Raw genomic sequence first — 17,340 nt, 5'->3', positions numbered from 1 at the left:
GTGTCCACGTTCCCGGTGTACGTTTCTCAAGTAAGCGTCCCCTCGGCCGCCGCCACCGACGAGAGATCTCTGGCTGCGTCTGACGTAAACATGAATTTATAATGGCGTTGTACTTGGCAAACTACCTCTTAGGGAAGTTATAAATTACGTCTCCCACGACTAACAAGATAATGTCGATTGAAAAGGGATGCCCGAGGGGGATCCGCCGGAGAGAACGGGGTAGATTCATACCGAGAGGTAAACCTCGCGTACATTCTTGCGTTCCCCGACTTCGAATTAAGAGGAGAGTAATACTGCAAATAATACGAAGAACAAAATCATCAAGTGCAACATTTTCAACGTGAATATATAAAGAAAGTTAACTGTCAAAACGTATAGAATTAGCTTTACGTCGATCCAAAATGTTTGCAAGCGCAATTAATTTACATAAATCAGGAATCATCAATATAATAATTTGACATTTTTAACGATATGTCTGAACATAAATTTCCCTTGCGTACTATTTCAATGTGTATTCGTCTCAACATAATAAATAAGTACTTTTATAACGGTAATGATCAAATAGAAAGTTCATCGTTAAAATATAGAATTAATTTATGTCAATCTGAAGAATTTGCAGGCGTACTTAATTTAAATCCGAAAATCAAAACAATTCGATATCCGAATATAAATTTATCTATCTTGCATATGATTTTAATATATTCATCTCCATTTATTCAAATATATGATCAGTAATATATTTACAGAGAAATGGTATTTTTATAGCGGTGTGATGATGCAAAACTAAAATTTATCACAAAAATAAATTCACTTTGTTATTTGACGTGTCCATAATAATTTGCAATATCCGGGTTTGTACAACGCGAATGATCAAAAAATAAAATTCGTTTTTTTTTTTTTTGAACGATGAAATGAACCTTTTTTGAACGATGAAATGAACCTAATAACATTTTCCATCGATACATGATGTAATGAACAGCAAAAAGTCCTTAAAGGCAATTACATGTATAATCGCAAAACAATATTTTACATTTTCCCTGGTTACAATTAGCGTAAAGTACAGCCGTAAGAGGATACTTGCAATTAAAGTTGTAATAAAACACATGCGGTTTCGCTTCAGCGGTTCTTCATGATCGTCGGTCTAGAAAGTCGACACTGAAGGTCGACGAGAAAAATTGTTAGAAAACTGGTCCGCGTTGCGTTTTTTCTTTCACGAATGTAATCTATCACTCAAAAAAATGTTTTGCTAATGTAGATTTCTAGATGTCGCAACCAAAATTTATCGCTATTTTTTGTATCTGTAGAAAATTTTTGCTATAGTTGCAAGATCATTTTACTTCTTTGATACGTTGTCATTTTTACTACAACGCGTAATCATTTCCGCGAATCTTTTATAGCACTATCCGTTGCACTATTTTATGTGCATACCCATGTTATAAATGCCAAAAACCCGGAAATAAAACGAACATAATGGCCATTTTAATAGCCACTACCTCGAATTATATTCAATTTCTTCGCGATGTAATCTATTTCTTCATCGTACTCTGTTATTTTTCTAATTACGTTATCGGAAAGTACACAATTATGCGCAATAATTTCATGCTTCTTATCTATCTGTAATTGTCTCAAACTTACCACCCCTCGGAGCTCGACGACTTTCGACGACTTAGCATGTTAGTAATCTGCAATTAAAAATAAGAAAAGATGTGAGAGACTGAAAAAGTCGAATGGCATTTAAAACCTAAATTTTTACGAAACAAATCTCTGCTTTCGACATTTGTTTCTTCAACTATCAGATATTTTATGGAGCATTTCATAAGGATACAGAGAGAGAGAGAGAGAGATGAGAGGATGTAAAAAAATAGCCTAGAATGGTGAAAGCAACCTCATGGTGTCGCTGATGTGCCGCTTGATTCTACGCTAAAAAGGGTTAAGAGAAAGTCCCTTATTTATTGCGCTATAAAAGCGCCAGAAAAAGGATTCTTTTTTTCGAAGTCAACTCTTTTTCTATCGAACCTTTTACTATCGCCGTCGGCGTACTGCGGTTTCCCCAACAGTACGCGATCGTTTCATAGCGGGTAACTGAACTTCGTCTTTTACGAGATTGGAAGGGAAATCGGTTAGAAATTTTTTTCTCGCGTATTAAAAAATTGTTTAATTGAAAAAAAGAAGACACGTTAAAATTCATTATTTTCACACGAATAGGAAACTCGCAGATTCTTTATATTACACAAAGATGTTTCATTCGTGAGGAGATCGATAAAAAGTTATCAAGTGTCGCTCACAAGTTTTTTTCTCGCGTATTCAAAAATTGTTGAATTGAAAAAAAGAAGACACATTAAAATTCATTATTTTCACACGAATGAGAAACTCGCAGATTCTTTATACTACACAAAGATGTTTCATTCGTGAGGAGATCGATAAAAAGTTATCAAGTGTCGCTCGCAAATTTTTTTCTCGCGTATTCAAAAATTGTTGAATTGAAAAAAAGAAGACACATTAAAATTCATTATTTTCACACGAATAGGACACTCGCAGATTCTTTATATTACACAAAAATGTTTCTTTTGTAAAGAGATCGATAAAAAGTTATCAAGTGTCCCTCGCAAATTTTTTTCTCGCGTATTCAAAAATTGTTGAATTGAAAAAAAGAAGACACATTAAAATTCATTATTTTCACACGAATAGGAAACTCGCAGATTCTTTATATTACACAAAAATGTTTCGTGAGAAGATTGATAAAAAATTATTTTTTATGTTGCAAGCGTCCCTCGCAAACGTTCGAATTGTATCAACGGCGACACTGCGTGTTTAATAGAAAGTTCAATTAAAGGGATTGTGTGTCAATAGGAGACAATTGCGTGAAGGCTAGAGATGTTTAAGAGTAATAATCGGGTGTCACTTTATCGCCGCGGCCGCAATATTTGCGTGTACCTTGATGGAGACCAGGGTCCTTCATCGCGGTTTCCCCCCTTCGCGCGAACGATTTATGCATCCGTCGATGTATTCACGGTAACTTTGCCGCAATTCACACAAGTCACGGGGGAAACACTCGTATATACCCGGCGGATCATTTACGGGGAGAGAAACAAACCTCGCTCAATTAAATACAAATTGTCTTACATCGTCGGATATAAATTCGAAGACATTACGGAAGCCGATGCTGGTTTTACTATTATTTTCTCCCTTTCTCCTTCTCGAACGATATTCAAGAACATTTCTTCTCTCTCTTAAAATCCTTGAAGTCGTCTATTCCAGCATTCCGTATGCGAAATTAATTTGCGCGCGTAATCGCATCGAGCGTGTGCTTAATTGTGTGGCTAATTACAGTGCACTCGAGCAAGTATTTATCGAACAAATTCTCGTTTTTTTTTCTTCGTCACTTAATTTTCCCAGCAGAATCCTCGATAAGATAATCGATAAGATAGAATTGACATGTCCCGTGTGTACATTAATAATTCACTAATAGGACGCGGTAACTTTTTACAATACAGCTGTAAACGTCTCGCTATCAGTAACAGTTGTTGTAATTTTACGGTACATTAATCTACAATGCGCAATCCTTTTCGTTTTTATGTTTCTCTATAAAGTTTTAACTTTCTCGTCAAGCACTCTTTTTTCTTTCTGCCATAATCATTTCTCTTTTTGCAATAATCTTTTTATCGACGATATGATAACTATGATGATTGAAGTGCTTTAATATTCGTGTGAAACGTACATTATTTAGCAAAGTGATTCTTACTTTTTACATGTATATTAAGAATTTCAATTTGATCGATACGTAAAAATTATTTATATGTAAGAAAACGTTTTCGCTTAAATATATTATGAATAAAATTATTTCATTCGAAAGAGACCAACGGCAAGAACTATGTAAGTTATTAAAAATTGGAGAACATTTAGAAAATTTATAATATAATAATCAAATCTTAAAGAATATAATTTTAATCAAAATTTCTCAATGTCCCAAAAAGAGTGGCTTATTTTATTATTGAATAAAATTTGTTAAGCATTAAAACTCGGATGCGTATCTTTATGGAATACAGTGGCAACGTAATAGCAGTATGTAACTTCGGCAATAGAGCGCAATAAACGACAATTTCCTAGACCTAGATAACTTATGTACTTACATAGAAGGGGAGAGAGAGATAGAGAGAGAAAGAGGGAGAAGAGGGCCTCGTTGTGGATTTATCGCCGCATCTCGCGCATTGTTTACGTCTCGGACGAGGACATAAATCCTCATCCTAAAGCGCCACAAACTGTCTGCACCCACAGTTTGCACATCTCTGTGCTTCTGTTCCCTCGGACGACCACATATTCGTGTACTCTCTACAAGATGCATCTCGATAAGAAGAAACACCCCGCGTCTTTAAATAAAGATTCGTCCACCTGCTGCGATGTATATTGTTTTACAATTACTCATCTTTCTTTTTCATAAACTTACAAAGAAATCCATGTTTAGAAGCCATAATCTCCGGTACAGTAAAGTCCTGATTTTACAGACTCTTATATCCTGTCTTAAAGGGAACTACGGATTTAAAAGTTAAAAATGTTTTCACAGGCAGAGGGCAAGCTGTTAATTAACGGGATATGTCTCCATGTCGACAAATAAAAACTTTGTTTGTTTTTACGATTACCTACTGTTATAAAATATATTTATCAAAACTCTGAATTGATTTTAAAAAAAGCTTAAAATATTTAATAAACAACTTTTTACGGGCGTTAATTATTTGAGTTTACAAAGCCGTGATGATATATTGACAAAATGCAAAAATGTGATTTATTTAATTAACAATTGGAATAGAAAGCTTTGTAAAATTTGAGCGTCGGCGAAATTATACATCTCGTAAATTCAAAGAAAGCGATCGGCAAATGGAAACTTTGGCTTAATCGAGAATCAATATAGCCCCGTCGTTCGCTTCTCTAAGAAGTTCAGAATTTTTTACAAAGAGACTTCTCGTGTGAATGTCGACAGTTCTTGGACGGTAGATTTTTACCACGTCAGCGTTTAAACTTCAGATACGATGGCTGGATCATGCATGCGCAAGAAATATGAATCGGATAATATTGTGCCACTTGTGTGAAGTGCCTTCTATTTCTGCAACGGCACATTGATATAATCTTTGTAAGTTCAATAGAAACTAAATCGAAATCTCGATGATCCAGGTTTATTAAACATTTATCAAAATATCCTTAGTCATTAAATCATTGATATATATCGCGAAATTTATATATAATCGTGTAGTAAAGAAGCTCCAACAGCTATTGCGATTCTTCTGTGACTTTGTTAAAAAGATATCAATAAAGATATCAATAAAGTTTTAGGGAAAAAATCGCGAAGAAATCAATAACATGTAGCGAAGATAGGATGTATGGAGATTTGCACAACATCTTGAAATATTCTAGTAGTAACGTGCAAAAATATTTTACGAGGCTATAATATATCGTGATATATCGTAAATATTCTATAAAAATTCAGAGCTCTATCGCATAATCGTCAACAAGAAAGCAATATTATTATTTTTACGTTGACTGATCACTCGAAAATCTACTGAACGAAACGGAGAAAATTATTGCAGGCGAAAGAGATCACAAAAGAAATCAGCTACATACTTTTGAAAATAAAATCGATTCGATTAAACGCGTTTAATGCATTTGTAAAAAGATGATACTTTAATAATAAATTTAAATAAATGAAACAAAAATAATTGATGTAGCAATTACTTTCAATTTTTACAATTGCACATGCTTTGAAAATTATATATTGTATTTTCGAGGTTAAAATTTATAAAAGATGCTTATAAAATTTCCGAAATCTTCGTGTAGCATTACAAAAATTTTCTGTTTCTAATTTAAAAGTTTCCAAGTCGAAAAGAGAGATCAGAATTCGTACAATATCATCTCGAGTTATCAGATATCGAATACAACGATATTTGGATGAGAATCAGGTCAACTGATCGTAAGTTCAATCGCTTACTCTTATAGCATTGCTTTTCTTGCAAATAAAACTGACATTTCTCTTACGTAAACTTTTACGGGAGGAAAATCTTGCACGCGTATTCCAATCTCTGCATCCATATATCTATACGTATATGCATAACCGCAAAAAATATCATTTAGATTTATCTCAGATAGATTGCGTCGCACATGAATGACTTTCAAAAATGAGTCCAATAAGTTTCGCTAAGATTAGACAATAACGGAAAAGTATTTCGTGTCAATCTAGTTTAAGAGACGAAGGCAAGGACGTGACGATCGAAAAGAGAGCCATACTCGAGAGCAGAGGCGGTTCGATCGCGTCTCGCTCCCTCGATCCAGCCATCGCGATTTAGCAGCGGTCGACGCAGACACGTAGAGGACGAGAAGTTGGAGAAGGTACGACAGGAGGGCAACAACCAGGTGGAAGAGGACGAGAGAGGGTCGAAAGCAACCCTCCGTTCCTTCAGCGTTTCTCGGAATAATCCGGCGTATAAATTGGATTGTTGGTGGGACATGGAAACTGAACTGACGGCAGGGAGGAGAGAAGGACCGACGCGTTGCAATAGCGAGACGAGGAACACGTATCTATATAGACGCGCAAATACTCGCGTATACACGTGCTCGATTACACACAGACATACATACACGTATATAAATACGCATACATGGAGCAGTTCCAAGCACCTCGTGATTTCGGCTGCGCGAATTCGACGCTGCAACTACTACCGCAGTGTAGAGTTATATGAATATACGCGCGGATTTTCAGATAGGAGAATATACGCGGATAGGGGAGCGTCTATACCGCCCTCGCATTTGAGTTTGCACGAGTTCGTGGTACGTTAGGGACTCGATGAGCAAACAAAGTCGTTCCGAAGATTCCTTTGTAATTTCGGCTACAGGCCCGATGACGTCGCTACGGAAGAGAGAAGCCGCGGACGCGAGATGAATAATTCTAAAGCGCGTAAACTTCGTTTCATTCGGCCAAAATTAGTCCACCCGAATTTTCTCTCTTGTCAGAAAAAGTTAAATAACAATTCTCCAGCTTGTTGGACGCTCCTCGCGGAATGATAAATATTTAAAAATCATCAAAGTATAAATAATCTAACGAAATATAGTCGAGGAGAATTTTCCCAGAACTTGGATTAGAGAGTCGATCGTTGTAAATAACTTATCCCAAGTAAACATTTTCTTTCACATAAACATTCTGAGATGTATTCGCGCGTATATAATATTTACAGGAGCACGAATGTGTATTAATAATAATTCAAAACGTTATATAAAAGAAATTCTAGCTATTCAAATTATATAAATTCTACACAAATTGACATTTATGTATAAAGAAAGTTTCTTTTTTTACCTATAAAATATAGGATTAAGGGAAATTTGAACGTATCTGTCAAAGATGCCGTATTAAATTCCGATGTAATTTAGTGAAATTCGCTCGGTATATTATTGACATTTTGAGAAATTTTATTTGCAAAAATTTAATTACGACCGAATTTTTTACAAATTTAACTCAAGATCGCAGGATCAAAGAAAGACTTAAATAGCGAACTTAAAATCTGTAAAATTCAACAATGAAGAAAACTCAAAACGACCGCCCTCGAAGGCGGCTAATTAATCTTCACAGATGATCTCTCGCTAACGAGATCCGCGCACACAACATGTTGAGGGTCTTGAACCGTGACCGGCTTCATCTCATTACATAGAAATAAACACGTAATACGTGAGAATAGCCGCGTAAACATTGCAATAAATTAAGTCAGCCAGCAATTTATAAGATACGAGAATCAGAATGTGTTTCTATGCGAGGTGAATTCAATAACGTCCACTCCCTTTTTAGATATCTTGAAACTCCTTCGAGCGAATCTCAACAGGCGCGATTGTTCAATACATATTTGACTTTTCGTACATTATTAACATGTAATACTTGATATCGAATTAAATTAATTTCGATCTCGCGAAAGCTGGTAATCGAATAAAAATGAACGAATATTAAATTCTGTCTGAATATTACATTCGTGTTCTCATTTCTAAAGTGGATAAGGATTCTAACTAATATATTATCATTGCTTTAAGTAATGTATCTGAATTTTTATTACTTTACGCGATTCGAAATTCGATTTAGATTTTTATTAATTCTATTTGAATTTTTTATTAATTTTGTGCCAAGACTAAGAATCATTTAAACACTTTTGCGTAGATTTTTCACCATCACTTCTTGAAGCTATAATACATCTCCGATTGTGTGATTCGAATACGTATCTTATATTGCTTATCGCAGCTAAGAATTTATATATTATATATTTTAATATATATTTAGATATTTTGCTATTATTTACATATTATATATTTTAATATAATTTATATATTATATATATTTTGTAGTAATATATCTTAAAAATCGATATTTTAGAATACGTTGAGAAAATGGCGACGAATATGTTAGCGCAGACGTGTTTTCTACATGCATGTGTGCACGTATATGTATATAGACGCATGTGCGCCCTTATAATAAATTCAACACACACCGATGGTGTATAGGTAACCTAAGTAAACTGTTCCTTCAAAACAAGAATACGCTGTTTCTTCTGCGCGTTGATTACACATGTCCTCGTCCCTTCTGAACCATATTGGCGAGGAACCTGATATATGTACGTAGGACGTAGGATATTCCATTTTCTCCCTCCCGTCTTTGCAAGCTTGACAATGCAGCGATAAAGACGCCATATTTTTCGAGAAGAACCTTCAGATATATATAGGTAGAAAAATCGATACTTGCATGTCGATACATTTACATGAGCAAGGTAGAATTCTCTCTTTTCTGTCTCACGAGAATACGCTGTTTCTTTTGCGCGTTGATTTCTTGTTAAATGTGCAAGTTAATCATTTTTTTTCGAAATATTATATTTTACTTATAATTTTGTGAAAGGCTCTTTTATTAAATTTCTAAATCGGAGCTGTTCGTTCGACATCACCTTCGAAGGTACAAAAGGTAAGAGCTCGACTCTTGTATAAATTAAACCTATCGAAATTCTATAAAATCAATAAAAAAATAAAATTGAAAAAGGAAGCAAAAAATCTCGACTCGGGATTGTTCGATCTGCACACGATGTCTAATTTTTCGCATCGGACGAAAGTTCGTCCGAGACCTTTTCTGAGACCGCAAAAGCGGCTTCAAGTCCTATCCCAACGTACGTACATGCGGCTAGTATATGTGTTCATACATGCGCGTCACTATATTTTTCTCTCAGCCTACGTTACCACGACGTACACGATACTTGTTGTTTATTCACGGGAGAAGACGTTGCCTCCTTTTCTTCGTCTTTTTTACTTGCCCGTCGATACCACCTCATCTCTCGCGCCGCGCCAAGACCTTCCTCGCCATCCTTTTCTCTCTCTCTCTCTCTTTCCTTCGCTTTTATAAAATATAAGCAATTTCATGCTTTCCGCTTGACTCCCGAGCGGTTCGCCGAGCATATCTTTACAACGTGGCACTCCGGATTTTGCCAACTTCCCGCGCCTCGTCATTTTACTGATAGTTTCTTTGTAGGATGTAGGATGTGTAATCTCTGGTAGAGAAGTCAAAACAACTAGCTTTTTAAACCAGCAACTTTATTAGAGTCTATTCCTTCCAACCTTGGAAGAAGACTTCGCTGCCATCGAATTCACTCGGGGATGAAGTAATTTATGCTTCCCTCGAAAGAGAGAAAAGAGAGAAGAGAAAGAGAAAAAGACCAGAATAATAAATATTAGATATAATCGAAATTATTAGAAAATTTTAATTTTATTGATTGTTAAATATTGCATAGAAATATTAAGCTTCCTTAAATTATCTATATAAATATTGAGATTGCGACATATCACATTGTACGCCACAAAGACAGAGATACCAGCGATCGTTTTGCAATCTTCGATTCGTTCACGTGTCGAAAATAGACAGAAAAGGAAAAAAGTATTTTTAATTCTCGATTCGTAGTCTTACTCATTTCAATGCCATCTTCAGTCTCCGAGTACACCCAATTCCCGCTGCCAGCCACGAAGCCAGTCTCGTCCATTCTAATTTCCTCCGAGCGTCCCTGATTGGAGTCTACGAGGGACAATTTAATCCCACCTCTCGTGTGCACTCTCCACTTACGAATCCATTCCACTGCAATATGCATGTTGCACCTGCATCCACGCCCACGCTATTAACCAAAGACAAGTCTGTCTTGAGGGAAAGCGTGTGCTCGCGTCAATACAATAATATAATAACGATAAGAGATACGTGTAAATTCGAGCTCTATCATTTTTTATTTGGCCACATTATGCATTAGTCACGTACACGAATCTGCTTTGAATATTTGTCTTCTCTCACGTATTATCGACGGTTATCTATGTTTCGCAATCCAAAGGATTAGCACGTATTCATCGACCGTAACTATATTTCTTATTCACACATCATGAATATTCTGTTTCGAAAAAAATGATTAAAATAATTTACTTATTTTATAAATTCCACAATGATGTTAATTCACATTTATTCACACCAGAGGAAGCGTATATTTTATTCAAATAAAAGCAGCGAGTTTATAGAATAAATTTATCAGAAAAAATATATTTGCATTCTAGGTGAGTAGAAGGATAAAACTAATTACATTTAAATTATTTTAATTAAATATACTTCTTCCTCTCTTCACTAAAAGGCATATAAATCATTCGCCGGCAGTTTGCATTTGTCGCATTGCGTAAAACGATTTTACTAAGATATGTATTTCTAATACACTAGACGAACTGATAAATTTTTCTCTTTCAGGTTGATTCCATTAAATTTTCGCTTCAACCCGTGTCATTAGCGCCAAACAGTTCGCGACACCTGCACAGCGCAAGTTTGAAATAACGATGGTCCCTTTTTCCGAGAAAGCGTACGAGAACCGACGCAGAGGCAGACATAGGGAATCGTGCTCTCTTCCTCGCGTTGGATTATATAGGTGGGACTGGGGGATTATCTCGCCAGACGGCGAAATGGTAAAAGTTGGACCGCTGTGCGTGCCGGCATAAGAATGGACGAGGGTAGAGAAAGTAACGGCGAGCTTCTCAGACCTTTTTCTTCGTGGAGCCCCGTAGACGCAACGACACGCCCTGCTCTGCCACTCCCTCTCTTCCTCTCCCTCTTTCTCTCTCCTTCTCTTTCTCTCTACACCTTCATCTTCTACCCTGAAAACGTCGATGGAAACCCACGTAGGGTAGGTTTGACTACAAGGTAGGGTCGATTCGAGGTTGGAACCCTTGCCTCGGTCGGCGAGGAGGAGGGGATGATGCGGATATCGATGCTGGCTGCTGGTATCTACGTGCACGTCTGGACAAACTAGCGCGGACGAAACTTGTACGTTCCCTGCGATGAGCGTGTATGCGCCGTCAGACGGGGCCTGTACCAGGCGCTTCAAGTACGCTCGTGTAGCAAAGACGCGAGAGTCCGTGTGAGCCCCCGGTATTAGTACAGCTGATTGTGTAGGTAGTCTAGGCACTTGTGTCAGCTCTTAAGGTGGGTGTGGATGCTGGTACGCGTCGTCCTGATGGTAGTAGTGGTCGCTCCAAAGTGGTGCTCCCCATTCGCCCCTCTCGTCCTAGCTCGAGCAGGCAGGTCCACGGCGCTCAGATCGATACTCGGCTCCGGCTCACCTATTCGGCCGCGGTTCGGTATCGCAAGCTTCCTGCATCCTTCCTGTATTATTCTCCTCTAGTATGCAAAAATATCCAATTGTCCGTTTATCAATTCCACTGTCTCATTGTGATAGTTAGGCGTACGCGTGCCCATGAAAACGTTTGTCCGTCTACTTTCCTCAACAGCTTTATGATTTCTTATTGACTTCGCATCCTTGTCGAGACAAATACCAAGGAAAATTATGAAAGTCTTTGATTTAACTTTCGCGTGTTACGTGCTTATTTATGTCGCTATTATTTATCCGTACACAGTGAAAGACGAGGATATTTTTCTAGCACGAGAAATAATTTATCGACATTCTTAGCTGTGCCCTCGAGAACGAATGAGTGGTTATATATAGATGCAATAAGCAATTCTTTTTTCTCTCATCCTACAGAGTTTTACGACTATCCAGTATTTCACATTACGCGGCGGGAAATTAATAATAATTAATAAATTTTTATTAAGGATTGCATAAAACACCTCTTTATCACGTGATAAAATTGTCACGCGCGGAAAGTATGCGAATCAATCATCGAATCGCTAATTTTTCTCGAATAATTATTCCGTATAATAACCTGCTAATGTATCATTTGCATAACGCACTTACTTTTTTCCTGTTAAATCGTGGTAAAATTATTGTCATCCCGCGTAAAAATAAAGATTCCTCGATGATATTCTTTTCTTCAATTTCCCTGGTGAGACGTAAAACAATATATCTCAGATTGGCTCGAACAAAAAGTTATTTGTAAGAAGCACGAAGCAAGAATTACTATCGGGGAGTCATTCAAAGTCCACAGTCACGCAGAACGAATCGACTTTATCGGTCAACTTTGTCAGACACAAATTGGCAATTTTATTGTTCATTCGCGAGGGACTATCTCTTTTATTGGCGCGCCGATTTCTTTCAGCTTCTTAATTCAACGCGAAACGGATCGACGGCTTTAGGGTAAATTGGAGCGATAACTTGAGCTCCGGTGTCAGTGAATCCCTAATAAATTACCTACATAATTAACTAATTACTATATGCGTTGTCGCAATCAGCAGCTCTTCGGTGCAATAGTATGCATAATAAACGTATTTTGCATATGTTATCGTCGAGTGTATAACTTTGTTCACATCTATGGATAAAGCAAGCAACAAGAGCGTCTCGAGAGAAGCTGAAGAAAATGATTAAATAAATAATTACAGCGCTTTTTATATCTGATAAAGTTGGCACAGGAATCCGATAAGTCGTTAGTCCCGTGGAAAAAACTTGAAGATAGGCTCGCGTGTGCAAAGATTCTCGTTACGTGACTCCTTCATCGGATGACACGAGATGGTGGACGTAATCAGTGAGCTGAAAAAATCAGATAAAGTTGTAAGCATCGTACAATACGAATGCAAACAAGTCCATATTTGTTTCGTCGTGTCTCAATAATAGGAAGATAAGCAGCATCTTCTCTTTCTCTCTCTCTCTCTCTCTTCATTCGTATAAATTAAATCTCATCAATTATATAAAATATTGGATGCTTCTCTTACAATGTTAATTCATGTAGCTAAATCGGAGATAGGAGAATTTATTTCTTGTTGTATAAGGCAAAATTGCAATTAAGAAAGATAATTAACTCATATATTAGCTGCAATTAGATTTCGCAGTTGACTTACATCATTTAAACATTAAGGCTGCTTGTTTGATCTTGTTATTTTGATATTTTTCGAAAATAAATCAGATTCTCGGCTTCTCTCTCTTTCTATATCACACTTTTTCTCTGTATTTATTGCGAAAATGTGCGCATATCACGGTCGGAATAAATAAATAAATTAATAGGAAATGAGTTTTATCTTCTCCCTCGTCCCGACTCCTCCCTGCTCGCAAAGAAATTGTACGAGAATCCGACGTTATGTTAAGCAGCCGGGACCTGCGAGCTCTCGGGTATAAAAAGTACGCATTATGTGAGCTGTCCAATGGGAGGCCACTAGTGACGACGTGCAGAAAAAGACGAGCGAGAGACAGAGAGAAGCCGGGATTATCGACCGACGGAGAAAATCGTCGCTGTTCCTTATGGAACGGGTTCGAGTTTTGCCAGAGGATGTTGGCGCGCTTGATTGCCGATACAAACCGGCCATATGGTCCGGCGAAGGACCGCTCCGCCGTTCGCCAAGAAAAGAGGGAACGAAGAGAGGAGAATGAAAATGGCGGGGCTGCAAATACAACGAAAGCCGTAACTACTAATCTCCCCTACGCCCCCTCGCCGGCTCTGATAAGTTTAGAACTCTCTCTTGAGTCTTCATCGATAGTTTGCTTTACTCGTTCCACATATAGATGCACGTGGGGCGTGCGGAAAAATTTATCACGCGGATGAAATATTGTATTTTACGTATAAAGTGCCTTTAATTAAGTGACGTGTAAGAAACGTCCGATAAAATAGCCATCAAAATTGTTTTATACTGTAATAGCTCGACGATAAATATACGCGCGAGGCGCAAAAACATAAATTTTTATGTTTATAACTATTTTTTTTTATATGTTTACATATATTAAATAATTGTTTACAAGACAATAATATCAAATCACGGGCGACAATAATTGTATTTTACATGTTTATGGAGTAAGCTGAATGGAAAATAATCTTTTTATTTATTCAGAGAATTGCCCGATTCAATTTTCGCAGGATAGCATTGAGTACCAAAAAAAAAAAACACTTTATGATTATTACGTATTCCATAAAATTAGACTATAAATAGCGCTGTAGCCGTATAATACAGCGTTCCATTTTTCCGCGTGCTTTTTTTAAATCCTCTTCCGCAACGGGACCGGACTCATCTTGCGGGTGTATTACCATAACTCAGCTTGTAAGGAACGTGTGCATAACGATTGCATCTTCCAGCGAATATTTACGAGGTTCCTGAAACGACACACGTGCCGACCACCCGTGCTTTTGGCGCGGCCGAAAATTCGCTATCTTCAATCTGGATTCTACACATTGCGAAATTATTGACCTATCGAACCGTTTTGCGAATTATAAAAAAATACAAGGACCGAACAGTCATTATCATTAAAAAAATGCGACCAATAAATACCACGTATAATACACTTTTGTATTTTATTAAAACACGGAAAACATTTAACTCTTGCCCGAAATATTTGGTCAAAAAGAGAATATGTATTCTTATGACGTATGTATTTTTGAAATATTTTATACTCGCGACAATGAGTAAAAATATTATTATATGCAGAAATGAAGAAGGCATTTTATCTAAAATATTTTAAATTATTTTAAAGTTTTATTGCGTAAAATTTATTGACAGGATCGCTTTTGATGAAAAATGTAAATGTTTTCTGTATTTTTATAAAAGCTAAAATCTGGAATTTAATGCTCTCTATTATCATCGGTCTTTAACGTCGTCATATAAATTAACGATAAGACAAACGAAAGCAAATACAATTGCGAGAAAAGAACACGCGCTATAATTTTTTTATAAAATTGATACGAATCAAATTATATACTTGATATGATAATCCAATTCAAAATTCGCCTGATATCGCGTTACAAAATGGTTTCATTAGGTGCTACATATTTTCTGAAATAAGTATATGTTGCGAATTAGTCACCTGTGATTTGTCCGTGTATCGAGAAAACGTTCGTTTATCGCATAATTTAAGGTTCTCTCTTTCTGACTGGATTTTGTAAAATCGAATCATGTGTCTCATGCTTGAAATAAGTAATTAATTATAAGTCCTGTCGTATATTTCCGCCTTGCAGTCAATTAGATAGTGCGTGAGTTTTCTTTTCATTCAGGAATATACGATAATATTTTCTCGATAACGTTTTCCTCGCATTCCCAAGTGGGAATTCCTCTCACATACAGGTATATAAAAAAGCTTATCTAAAAACGTTCCTCGGACAACCGTACAATAAAGATACGTACATGCAACTCTCCGGATATTAGCCAAACGAACATTCCAGCCACTTTACACAGCGGGCAATCTATACATTGTCATCAATCCACGGACAGTTAGCCAAAAAAAACTGACTAATACCCGGACACGAGAGGCTCTTTCGCGGCACCGCAATCGTTCCATTCCAGTTTAAAGCATCAACTTGGTAATTTTATAACGTCGTAAATAAGACGCCCTCGTGAGTTACGCGTCAACTTTCTTTCCGCTTCGGTTCCCCGATATTTTACACGAGACCCGCGGCAGCGGGGGCAAAAGAAAAGTGGAAATAAACAGTTCGTTGGATCTTCAAAGCTCGTCGATTCGAGAGGATCCGTCCAAGCTGGTTGTTTATCCCTATAGCTTACCTGGACATCCCGCGTACGCTGTACACGGTGTCCCTTCTCGTCGTTCTCTTGCTGCCGCTCCAAATTCAGTCGGGGAGATCCTTACAGGAATGTCCGATAATGACAAAAATAAATTGGGATTCATCGGCGCGCGATTGGATTTTATAATGACCGTAACATATGTGTACATCAAATGGAACTTCTACTTTTTTTTCATTTCCGTTATATCGCCCAGGCCTCACGATGATTTCGAACGATGTCTTGCAGCATAAAATATGGCAAGAATAAGTCGCCATCATCGGAGAAGATATGTTCCATCTTAGCAATAGTCTTTTTTCATAATAATATGTATATAAACAAATCAAGAAGCTAATATTTATTTGATATTCTTTCTAATTATTCATCTGTATTATTTATTCTCAATATGTCAAAGAGATACATGTATCCAACTGATTAATTATTAATTCAAATATAATTAAGAAAACGTAATTATATATAATACTACAGTTACTGACATGCAACGAAGCATAAAGAGAATGTATAACGTCGTTTGTAGAATCCGATAAAATTCATGAGATTTTTATCTAAAACCTGCAATTTCTGAAACGGTTATCTTATATGCATATTGAGAAAAAAATACGGTTAAAAAAATGAATATTAAAATTAGAAAATGAATATTAAAATTAGAAAAATGAATATTAAAATTAGAAAAAAAAAATAAAATTCAAGTCCAAGAGAATAACTTGGTTAATGAAATTGTAAAGACGATTTTCCAAATGACAAATTGTGCGGTTGGTGAAATTTAATTGTCGTTGGCAAAAAGTATCCGAGTGTCATAAACAGAATTCTCTCTTCATGAAATATTTATCGGATAATGTCTGTACATTTAACGTGACTGGTATGATTAAAAGCGTAAAGATATAGCGATATACCACGATATACTATACTTATAATTACGTAACGTTCACTTGTAGACTCTCCTCGCATCGAATATGATCTGTCGCCTCTCTTTAAAAATTCCTGATTCGAGATAGAAATTCCATAGAAAGTTGGATGAAAAATGTAAATCCCGGAAAAAAAGAGAGAGAGAGAGAGACATAGACTAGAGAAACAAGAGCTTTATCTTTCGAAGAGAGTCTTGCGCATAGATTTCGTGGAGGGAAAAGGAGTTGCTTCGAAATTACCAATCTTGCCTCGGAGGGTTTGCAGTCCAGACAGCGGATATATATGACCGCGCGTGTGTACATTACACACACACACACACACACACACACACACACACACACACACACACACACACACACACACACACACATGGCCGCTCGTCTACCTACCTACCTACCTACCTACCTACGCCCAGGCTAACTGCTTCAGAATCGACGGGGGAAAGAGAGAAGACCGGCCATCATGAA

The 17,340-nt window shown here is 36.8% G+C and overlaps 1 long non-coding RNA gene across 1 annotated transcript in view; it reads right to left on the bottom strand.

Moving 5' to 3' along the window:
- Positions 1–776: 776 nt before the first annotated feature.
- LOC105252403 overlaps positions 777–17,340 on the bottom strand; it is a 56,548-nt gene continuing 39,984 nt past the window's right edge. The window contains exons 3-4 of the long non-coding RNA XR_889299.2: positions 1,636–1,682; positions 777–1,155 (exon numbers count right to left, since the gene is read on the bottom strand). This is a non-coding gene — a long non-coding RNA (uncharacterized LOC105252403). The remainder of the gene's footprint in view (positions 1,156–1,635; positions 1,683–17,340) is intronic.

The sequence above is a fragment of the Camponotus floridanus genome, unplaced genomic scaffold (genome assembly GCF_003227725.1).
Source record: "Camponotus floridanus strain SB8 unplaced genomic scaffold, Cflo_v7.5 scaffold31, whole genome shotgun sequence".
Classification (NCBI taxonomy): domain Eukaryota; kingdom Metazoa; phylum Arthropoda; class Insecta; order Hymenoptera; family Formicidae; genus Camponotus; species Camponotus floridanus.
This window is presented reverse-complemented; position numbering and strand designations above follow the sequence as displayed.